This window comes from Palaemon carinicauda, chromosome 34 (assembly GCF_036898095.1).
Source record: "Palaemon carinicauda isolate YSFRI2023 chromosome 34, ASM3689809v2, whole genome shotgun sequence".
Lineage (NCBI taxonomy): Eukaryota > Metazoa > Arthropoda > Malacostraca > Decapoda > Palaemonidae > Palaemon > Palaemon carinicauda.
The window spans coordinates 77,936,634-77,947,731 of NC_090758.1; the positions used below are offsets into that span (position 1 = coordinate 77,936,634).

An 11,098-nucleotide genomic window follows, 5' to 3' on the forward strand; every position below is an offset into this window, starting at 1 on the left:
AATACCTCCTGTATGCAATTTCACAGACTAGAGAATCGGTTTATTTCATCACACTTCCATATATTGGAAATCTTACTCTCTTCAGGTTTCCTAACCCATGGACACACAAAACAAACCAACTCTCCACGGGGCAAGTTAAGACAACACTAAAGTCTGCATATCCAACACACGTGACTACAAGTGAAATTCTTTAATTGTATAGGAAAAATAAGCTTAATTACGATAAGAATAAGCTTAAAAGATTTGCACCTATCTATAAGGTGATAGTGCCCGCAAACTTATTTTTGCGAAGTGAACCATCAGGAACCAGGAACCTTGCCGAAATGTTCTTCATAGATACTCCACACCAAACAGATCTAGAATTTCATGATCAACTACACAACGCAGGACTTTCTTTCTTGCCTGCCTTTCTATCATTAAGCTCTCTAACCTCTTTACTTTTCCTTTATAAAGCCAATAGAGTAGTTCTACAAGTCTCACCTCGCTGAGGGGTCTTCCAGGTCCTAACCCAGGGGCATATGCCCAGAATTCCATTAAAAAATAAAGTTTTTTTTTTTATTGACATTTCACTTATTGTAGAGAGAACTTAACAGCTGGACTAAATAAAGCGCCTTTAAAGTAGGTTAGTTAAAAGCAGCGAAGATGTAATGTCTCACCAATAATTGGACCCCCAAAGTTATCAAAGTTACAAATTCTGATAACTTGAAACTATCCTTATGAGGATTTATGTATTTTATAGCGTTCAATGCCTGCTGAAAGATGGTGCAGTATCAAGTAACAATGATTAGGAAAGGGGACTTTTAAAATGTATATTTTAGTAATTAATGGCATTATCCCATTCATTGTAGAGTTTCTTTGATAGACTCCACTCTGGACTTCAGATTCACTATTCAGGTCTTAAGCCAACAGCAAGAGATCTTAGGTTTCTTAATCTATATTAAACTGCATCAAGGGACGTCCAATACAGATACAAACATCTTACCATCGAGATCATAGCCTCTCTGAAGCTTGTTTCAAAAACATTCACAAACTCCAAAAGTTATCTTAAAAAGTATATCTGTATAGATATACTTAGTCCCACGCCAAAAGTAGGTTTCCTCCAAGCAGTTAGAATTAATAGACCCGAGGTAGCTACTCTAATAGATATTGACAGGCTTGCCTGTAAATGCTCAAGCTACCTACACCTTGATGTGTGACATCCTTCTCTAAGTGCAATACCCACTGAATATTACATATCTTCATTAAAAACATAAGATTACAGTACCTGGTGATCATACAATTAATTGTTTAACCCAGCAAGATCATAAAAGACAGTTGGCATGTTAATATGGAAGGATACAAGTCAAATGGCAGGAGTAAAAAAAAAAAAAAAAAAAAAAAAAAAAAAAAAAAAAAACTAGAATATCAAGAATTAGAATTATTTTAGCATTTTAACATGAAACTAATGAATAGATTTAAAGAATGTTTTTAAATATTTCAATTACATCCTCACACATTTTATAGATACACTTTTACAAGATTTTATCTCGAGGGGGGGGGGGGGGGAAATAAACCTTTCATCTTCCAAGACTTGGGTAGGATTATGATTTATCGAGGTAATTTTTTTTTTTTTTTTTTTTGGCATCCTATAGGTATTACACTCTTGACCCTGACATTCCCTGAATCTTTATTGTCCTAAATTTAGCCCATATTCATATTTTCATCGTAGCGTAAGAACTTTCTAATGAAGCAAGTGGTGAAAACTTACATCTGTAAAGATTGCCCAAGAGAATATTTAACCTTAAAAATTTTGAATACTTCCTTCGAGGAAATAAAATCACTTACAAATTCTTTAGTTTAGTTCCAGGTTCAATACACCAAACAGAAAATCATACTTTATTAAGAACAAGTAAAATGCTTCACAAATCCTTTAATAACTAGATAGAATTCTTGGAATTTCCTTAAAACAACTTAACATTCTAATATATTAAATTCTATTTGTAAAAAGTAATAAAACTTAACATTAATCATTTTAGGCTCTTACTGAATAACAAAATAGATTTAAAGCCTTAAGGGAAAATTTTAATCTCCAATATGTGCACTGGATAACAGATAATTTGACTTCGGCATTTTCAGTCAACTGTATTATCTGTAGATCCATATTTTCAGTAAACCAAGTTGAAACATTACGCTACAGGAATGTACTAAAACGCACATTCACCGGGGAATATCTATGAAGATCTTAGATTCAGGTTCTCTGGCAAAAAGATTTCAATATGAGACTGAACAAGTCAGCTCTATAATTCTTGATACAAGAACGAAATCTGATTATTACTAAATAAAAATCCAAAGTAAGCGTTGCAGAAAGGGCCCGGAAGTGCAACATCAGCAGTAATTCCCAAGAACGCTTAATCCCTCAGACGTTGCAAAAATGGCGATGCAGTGCAATATCAACGCTAACTATCAAGCACTTTAAATACCCTGGAGATGTTGAAAAGATGGCGCTGCAGAGCAATATTAGCAAGAACTATCAAGTACTTTAAATACTCCATACACGTAGCAAACATGGCGCTGCAGTGCAATATTAGCACTAACTATCAAGCACTTTAAATCCTCCATACACGTTGCAAAAATGGCGTTGCAGTGCAATGTAAGCGATAACTATCAAGCACTTTAAATACCCAGGAGATGTTGCAAAGATGGCGCTGCAGTGCAATGTAAGCGATAGCTATCAAGCACTTCAAATCGCCCGTAGACGTTGCAAAAAAAGGCACTGTAGTGTAATACCAGCGATAACTCCCAAAAATGCTCCATGACTCAGACGTTGCAAAAAGGGCGCTGTACAGTAGTGCAATATCAGCGATAAGTACCAAGCACTTCGTAGAAGTTGCAAAAATGACCCTGCAGTGCAATATCAGCGATTACTACCCAAAACTTCAAATGTCCCGTAAACGTTGCAAAAAAAGGGTCGCTGTAGTGTAATATTACCGTCAACTACCCAGTATTCTGAATCCCCCATAGACGTTGTACAAACGGAAACAGCATCATCAGCAATATCTCCTTTTATGGAAGCCACATCGAGTACATTCTAGTTTCCAAAGAAAGAAAAGGCAAAGTAGACCACAAGGTGGACAAAGGATAGCCATTACTAATCCACAGGGGTTCATCTTGTCCAGCAAGGTGCCAGTCTGTAGGAAAGATACATAAAATTACAATGTATTCAACATCCAAAACTATGTGAATCTAAGATATTCAAAATAAAATCTATACTGGATCACCTTTTAACAAAATACTAATAAAAAAAATTACAATTAGTTACTGTAATCTGACATAACTAAATTCATTAGGCTACATAAATTCAGTTTAATATTCAATAGGAATTTAAATCAGTAATCTTGAAATAATAATTATGCTAAGTTTAATTCTTAATACTATATAATTCTGATTTCCACATTTAATGAGAAATTTAGACATTTTACAGATGTGAAAGATTTAGAAATGTCATGAACTTTTACACTAATCCCCATTTGTGGCATTTTTCTCCTGTTTTGCCTTAAGATCAAATGGGGTGCTAAAAAAACTTGGAAATCACCCCTACCCAGTCTATACTTAGTGTCACCCTTGACAGAACGCTCTCCTTTAAAGGGCATACAAAAGCAAACAAAATACCAACTAAGAACCTCCTCAGCAGACTCACCAACACCAGCTATGGAGAAGATTTTGAGACTGAGAAACTGCCCTAGCACTTTTTACACTGAACCAGTGTGGATAAGATCATGCCATGAGCATTAAGACCCAATGCTAAATATGTCATGTCAGATTATTACTGGCAGCCTAAAATCAACACCTCTACCATATTTATACAAAATAGCTGGTATCCAACCACCCCATATCCAAGAAATGCTAGCAAAAATGAGAAGAACAAACAAATTAATGACCTTGGGGATCCCCTCCACAATCCTGCAAAAGGTTCGCAACAGCGGATGGACTTGAACCAATCTGGGCAGCTGTTCACAGGCTAGAGAAGTGGCAGTTAAGGGACTAAATTATAAAACACAAAACATGAGATAAAACAGGGTAGATTTTTTTTTTATAACTCGCACGGTTTATCAAAACAAACCGAATTATGAATTCATTAAAATAGAGAAAATCAGTGGATGTAAAAGGGAGCTAGTGAGGGTTGAAGAGCTAATAAAACCTGGGGTAAAAAGTAAATATCAGGAAAGGTTGAAAATGGCATATGACGAGGCGAGATTAAGAGAAACTGGTAATTTAGAGGAGGAGTGGAAGTTAGCAAAAGAAAATTTTGTTGGGATTGCAAGTGATGTATGTAGCAAGAAGGTTGTTGGAGGCAGCATGAGGAAGGGCAGTGAATGGTGGATTGAAGGAGTGAAGGTAAAAGTGGAAGAGAAAAAGAGGGCTTTTGAAGAATGGCTGCAGAGTAATAGTATAGAGAAGTATGAAAAATATAGAGAGAAAAAGGTGGAAGTAAAGCGCAAGGTACGTGAGGCAAAGAGGGCAGCTGACCTGAGGTGGGGTCAGGGACTGTGTCAGTCATATGAAGAGAATAAGAAGAAGTTTTGGAAAGAAGTGAAGAGAGTAAGAAAGGCCGGCGCAAGAATTGAAGAGACATTGAAAGATTTAACAAATGAAAAAGTTATGCAGTCCTCAAAGTTCGCAAATTCTCAAACATTCAACATTCTAAAGCATTTATCAGATGCAAAACAAAACTAAACTATTTCTTCACATCTTGTCACACCAATGTCGAACCCACAGGAGGGCGTTGTCCTTTGCCTCTCCGAAGTCTTCACCTTGGCAATGAGGGCCAGTTGGCACCCACGTAGAATGTGTTCTATTGTTTATGGTATTGTCCCACATTGCATTAAGGCTTAGTTCCTATGGTTGGATTCTACCACTGCCCCAGAGTGAAGAATATCTATACTAAGGCACCTAAGTATATTTTTCTCTTAATCATGGCTCCATGGATGTCAATAGCATACGGCAGCAGCCATACGCTGGATCACCATCTCGATTGGTTGGCACAACCAGGCAGGGAAGTTGTCTTCTGAAAGATTAGGGCTCGGAGACTATAGTCCTGTCAACTCATCGTAAATGAGCCCGTCTAGATTTATTCGGGGGAAAATCTGAACCAACCAACCAGCTATGTTGGAGCAGCAGACTTCCAGAGGAACCTTAAAGGTGAAGTAATTATGTGAAATTGAAGGTACACTAATCATGAAAGAGTTGACTGCGCAACATGTGGCGAGCTGGAAAAGGATCAAGTATTGGCCAGTCGCAAAAAAGAAAAATAATAATAAAATGTGCCCTTACCAAATTAACAGCCAGGAAAAGAAATTAAGAATGGCGAATAAATTGAACAGAAATAGAATGATTCCAAGTAAATTATCGCATCATTGAAATTTATTTTTCATTGAAATTTATTTAATTCATGGAGATTGGCCTACTGCTAGTCATGAGGGCCAATTAAGCATCTTAAATCAACAATGAAAACAGAGTGAAGATCTCTGCAAAGGCAGCTCCATTCCCTCTTTAATACCATCTCGCCCTTCCCCAGACTCATTTATTTGACCAAACTGGTGCTATCTCGTAATAGCAAAGAATCCTTTACAAAAAAAAAAAAATCCTGGTGATCCAGATAACTGGCAAAATCTCATCGCCAAGTTAGCCCATTTCCAACACATCCTGAAATATTCATAAAAATTCATCCGTAACCTTCGAGTTAGGCTGGTGACAAAAACAGACAAGACAGTGAGGTGAAAACACAACTTCTTTGGGGAGGTAATAAAAATAATATTTTACTTACATTGCACGCTGGGCAATTCCCACCGATTGAAAGTGGCGCGACAACAGGAGCAGCTGCAACGGGAGCTGCCACGACAGGCTGAACTGCAGCTGTTGATTAAAAAACATTTAAGCAGTGGCTAGTTTCTATTAGTTTCTATTTAGTCTTCTAAGAAATTTGGTCTTCCAAGCTATGACACTTCAGGAAATAATCTGGCTCTACTAGGAATGACATTTTTGGTTCTAAGACACTTGCCGTAAAGATATAATCTGACCTACTTAATTACGGCCCTACTAGAAATGACACCAGAGAAATAATGACACTACTATCAATGGCTGTGTCAAAAAATCTATCCCTACTAGAAATGACCCTGTAATGACAAATGTGGTCATACTGGCAATGAAAGTGCCAAGAAAATTTTGATAGCAATGTCAATGTAAAGACAAATTTGACCCAAATAGCAATGACACTAAGGCAAATCTGACCTTACTAAATAACAATGACCTAATCTAGCCCTATTAACAATGACAAAGTAAACTGACCCTATTAGCAATGACACTGTAAAGACAAATCAAGCCCTACTTACTAACAATGACATCACAGTAATCCGGCCCTACCAGCAATGACACCAAAGTAATCTGGCCTCCTAACAATGACATTACAGTAATCTAACCCTATTGGCAATGACACCAAAGTAATCTGGCCTCCTAACAATGACATTACAGTAAACTGACCCTACTACCAATGACACCAAAGTAATCTGTCCTCCTAACAATGACACTACAGTAATTTAACCCTACTAGCAATGACACCATTGTATTCTAGCCCTACTAATCATGACTCAATAAAAAGTTTGTCCCTACAATCAATGATACTAAAAAAAAAGTCCTACACTGTATTATGGTATATGTAATTTCATTTCAAATAAAGGTCATTTGTGAATCTATAAAAAGACATAGTAACGAGGATTAATAAGCTAAACAAAAATACATGGATGGTGAAGAGATTGACTAGAAGAATATCTGTAGCACGGTTGCTGCCGTTAACTGGAAATAGAGAGGAATAGCGAGCAACGATTGCCTACGTCTTTGGAGATACGGCACATGGATGATGATGATGGGCTTCCAAGATTCTCTATAATTTGAATAAATACACCAATTAAACTTCTGGACCAGCCTTTAAAGATAGCAAGAATAGGGCTAATCCAGATTGATGAGAGTTAAAGTTTTATATAAAAGAGCTAAAGTCTTGAAAGATAGTCTGTGCACAATATCTCTTAGTATATCGTAAACTTCCCAAAATATGTCTTTCAATGGTATGTTATGGCACTGACATTGCCTTATCAATTTTGTTTTTAAATTCCATCAAAAACTGCCAGAACTACTCTGCTAAGATTCACCTATCCACTAATTAAACTAATGAGAGCCAAGCTGGCACATTTATTATATAAAAGTCAGTTTATAACAATCCACTCAATGAAGGGGACATTTTTTTTATTATTGTAGTTGTCTGTCATTGTGCATTTATCTTGTGAAGTTCTTAAAAAGTATCCTTGAACAAAGATTTAGTGCAATACTAAATATGTAATAATTCTTATTGGCTATACACTCCTCTTGCTTGAGGGTACACTCAAGCACACTATTCTATCTAATTTTTTCCCCTCTTGTTTTGTTTAAGTTTTTATAGTTTATATAGGAAGTATTTATTTTAGTGTTGTTCCTGCTCTTGAAATGTTTACTTTTTACTTCTTTTCTTTCCTTTCCTTACTGGGCTATTTTCCCTGTTGGGGCCCCTGGGCTTATAGCATCCTGCTTTTCCAATTAGGGTTGTAGCATAGCAAATAATAATAATAATAATAATAATAATAATTGCAAGGCTATGGTAGCCCTTGCACTCTGAATCAATTAGACTTTAAAGGATTTTCAAAATACTCAAATTCTATCCAAGTATAATTAAGAATAATCTTAAGATGGCTCTATTTTAACTAGAGTAATTCCCATTAAACTACACTTGCATTATGTACAGGTTGATTTTTAACCCATGAAGCGTAAGCAATACGTTCATTGTATTTAAGTAATAACCAGATGCTTTATGCACAATTCAAAAATTGTTCTGGTTTAAATATCCTGATATCTTAAAAAGTCCCTTCCTGGGGTATAGGAATTAGAGCAGTAGCATTTAAACAATTATAAAATTATGGTCTAATAAGAAAAATTCAAAGTTTGTCTAAACCAATGGAAAGTTTACCACCAAGATTGTATTCCTCTCTATGGGGTTAGTGCAATGGAAATTTAACTAATCAATATTGGGTCTTCTTAATCCCCATTGTTTTCCTTGGGGCCCGGCCAGACCAAGCGCGGCTAGCGGCGAAATTAGCGGCAAGAGGTTATGGCGGCAAATTGAAACCTTAGGTATCTTATGTAGGTGGCCAGATAGGAGGCGCGAGGCTTCCCGCGCCTCCTATCTGACCACCTACATAAGATACCCAAGGTTTCAATTTTACGCGGGAACCTCTTGCCGCTAACCTCGCCGCTAGCCGCACTTGGTCTGGCCAAGCCCTTAGTGAGTGGTGTTCATAAGTCATTGTACTGCTAATTCTAAATATACTCTGCCACACCCTCTCTCACTCGCCTTACTTTCCTGTCATTATTTTAAGCAGGGTCCTCGTTAGAGCAAACCAGTACAGTAGTTTATTTCCTCCCCCAAAAACCCAGTTCCACACTGCAATCTCCTATAATTATTTCTTTAATTTAAGGGTGACTACAAAACGGATTTTGAGCTTAGCGAAAAATCTATTTTTGGGTGAGGTAGCCATGTCGTCCTGATGGAAGTTCCTTCATTGGAAGCTACTAATGAAGGAACTTCCATCACGACGACATGGCCCGAGCCCAAAAAACTCAAATTGTTGATATGCACCAATAACCAGCAAACGTAAACACTAATACAGACCACATATATGATTATGCAAATGATCCTATCACCTTCTAACGAGTAACTTTTGTTGCAAAATATCCCTTAAAATAGAGCTTTTAATTTTGTGCTCATTTGACATTAGGACCTGGCCACCATTCGCAATTCCAAACTTTATTTCCATCCTTGAAAAAAAAAAAAAAATGTTACCACGGAAACAAACAGGAATTACAGCTAACCCAAGATTCCCCACCTAACCTAAGGTTCTCCATCTAGCCTGAAAAAGTGTTAAGAAGTTATAAATACTTCCATGTAGCATCTTCGGATGTTGTTAATGTGAATATATACTCAATAACCAGTTAGACCAATGTATCGTTTATGAATTTAACTAGGCCTAAATATATAATTAACTAGGCTTCAGTGTTAGCTAGGAAGGTTTGTTTAGTATACATCACAGGCCACTTATGTCTAATAGATTCCTCTAACTTCTTACTGGTCCAAGACCACCGAAAGTATTGTAGATTCCAAAAATTCATTTAGACATTTAAGCACAGAATAAACTTGATGCAGTCCATATCAAGAACCAAGCATAATTACCATAACACCTTATAAAACACTGTGGATTTTGTATTACCAGTACTCTATACCAAAAGACACTCTGAAGGATTAAAGTAGTAAAGTCAGGGACTCAACATTTTATAGTTTCCCTAGTTCAAACAAAACTTAAATGTGCCCCATAGGTTAAGGAATACTTTCAAAATATCATTGGGAAATTAATGTCTATAATGATTGCCATAAGAGAACAACTTTAATTTACTGTGTTTATTAAACTTCCTAGTTCCTATTTCATAATAGTAACATGCCAGAATGATCAACAAAATCTATTGGCAAAACTTAAATTGTCATTGAACTATTTAAAGGTTACATGAGAAAGTGCTTTTAAAGCCGTATTTCATCGTTCATTTCTCCCAACTACCCAAGCACAGGATAATGCAATCTGATGGCTTCCTAACACCAAGTTCAAACACTTCTTACTAAAAGCTGGTCTCAACTTACGTGCTGCTATCATCACTCTTCAGTAAATCTTGAAACTTCCTCACGAAAAGTTATCAAAGAGTTAAATCGAGTTGAGGTACTCCACAGAAATCACAAACACTTTATACAACGTCATTTTGGCTACTGTAGTTAACAAACTCTGAAAGCAGGACAACTTGCTGGGTTTCCAAGGATGCGTTTAAGGTTTCAGGAACGGTTACTTCTAAGTCATATTGTGGTCAACAGATGGCACCACTTTCCATTTTTTTTTTACTTTAGCTTATTTGAGGTCTTACCGGCTATAGGACCCATTTTATATTCACAAACACTTGATTGAAATAGTTTTAAGTGACTGCCACTATTATTCTTTGAGTTACTAAAAGAAAAACACCTGATTGTAATAAATATTTTTTTGTATGTGTTATAAATTTTGTTCTTTGGGGAACAAACAAATTGTGAATGTCTTTCTGAGCTATGAATATTACGATAACTATAAAATCTGGAATTTTATGGTGGAAAACATTCAGATTTTTATATATCTTCTTTACTTTTAGCCTCTTTATAGTTTAGCAAAAGCTATACATAATTAAGAAAATTTCGAATCATATATAACGGATTTTGAGCGAAGCGAAAAATCTATTTTTGGGTGAGATAGCCATGGCGTCCTGATGGAAGGTTCCTGTTTGGTAGCTTCCTTGGGTATAAGACTACTAAGATATTCCCAGAGAATTTAACCACAGGTTATCACAGAATTCTAACTTCTGGAGCGAGTATCTCAAAGGTTTCCCTTTAAGACATCGTAATACAACAGGGGACACGCATGTCTGGTCGTGCCACATAGCTATCTCCACCCCGAACAGGGTTAACGCTTCGGTGTGTAAGGGCTGAGAATAGCTGGGAGCCGTTCCACAGCTAATCTCACTCGTGGCTACTACTGATACTCGAGACGTAAACAAACGGACGCCATTGCTCTAATGACGTCACGAGCGTCTTTATCCTGGCGCCAGTTGCTGCCCATCACCATGATACAATTGTGTAGGGTGGGAACAAACTGACGAAGTAGTAGGGAGGGTCCATCAGGACGCCATGGCTATCTCACCCAAAAATAGATTTTTCGCTTCGCTCAAAATCCGTTTTTTGGGCTCAAGCCATGGCGTCCTGATGGAAGAGTACCAGAGAATCAATGTATCGTGGTAGATTTTCCCCCAGAGTTAAGTGCCTAGGCATTGACAAAATAGCAAAGTAATCTTAGGTAAGAACCATAGGAACGAAGTATCCTGCCCCCCATTGGTAGGAAGTTCCCATGGGCTATGCCGACGTCAAAGTGGTATTGAAGGGCTATTCATCTTGACAGAAGAGCTTTTTAAGAGC

The 11,098-nt window shown here is 36.9% G+C and overlaps 1 long non-coding RNA gene across 1 annotated transcript; it reads right to left on the reverse strand.

The window, feature by feature from the left end:
- Nucleotides 1–1,861: 1,861 nt before the first annotated feature.
- LOC137626679 (uncharacterized) lies at nucleotides 1,862–9,906 on the reverse strand. The gene is made up of 3 exons (XR_011041084.1): nucleotides 9,749–9,906; nucleotides 5,804–5,892; nucleotides 1,862–3,167 (listed from the first exon to the last, which is right to left on the reverse strand). It is a non-coding gene; the product is annotated as an uncharacterized lncRNA (long non-coding RNA).
- Between the last annotated feature and the right edge of the window lie 1,192 nt (nucleotides 9,907–11,098).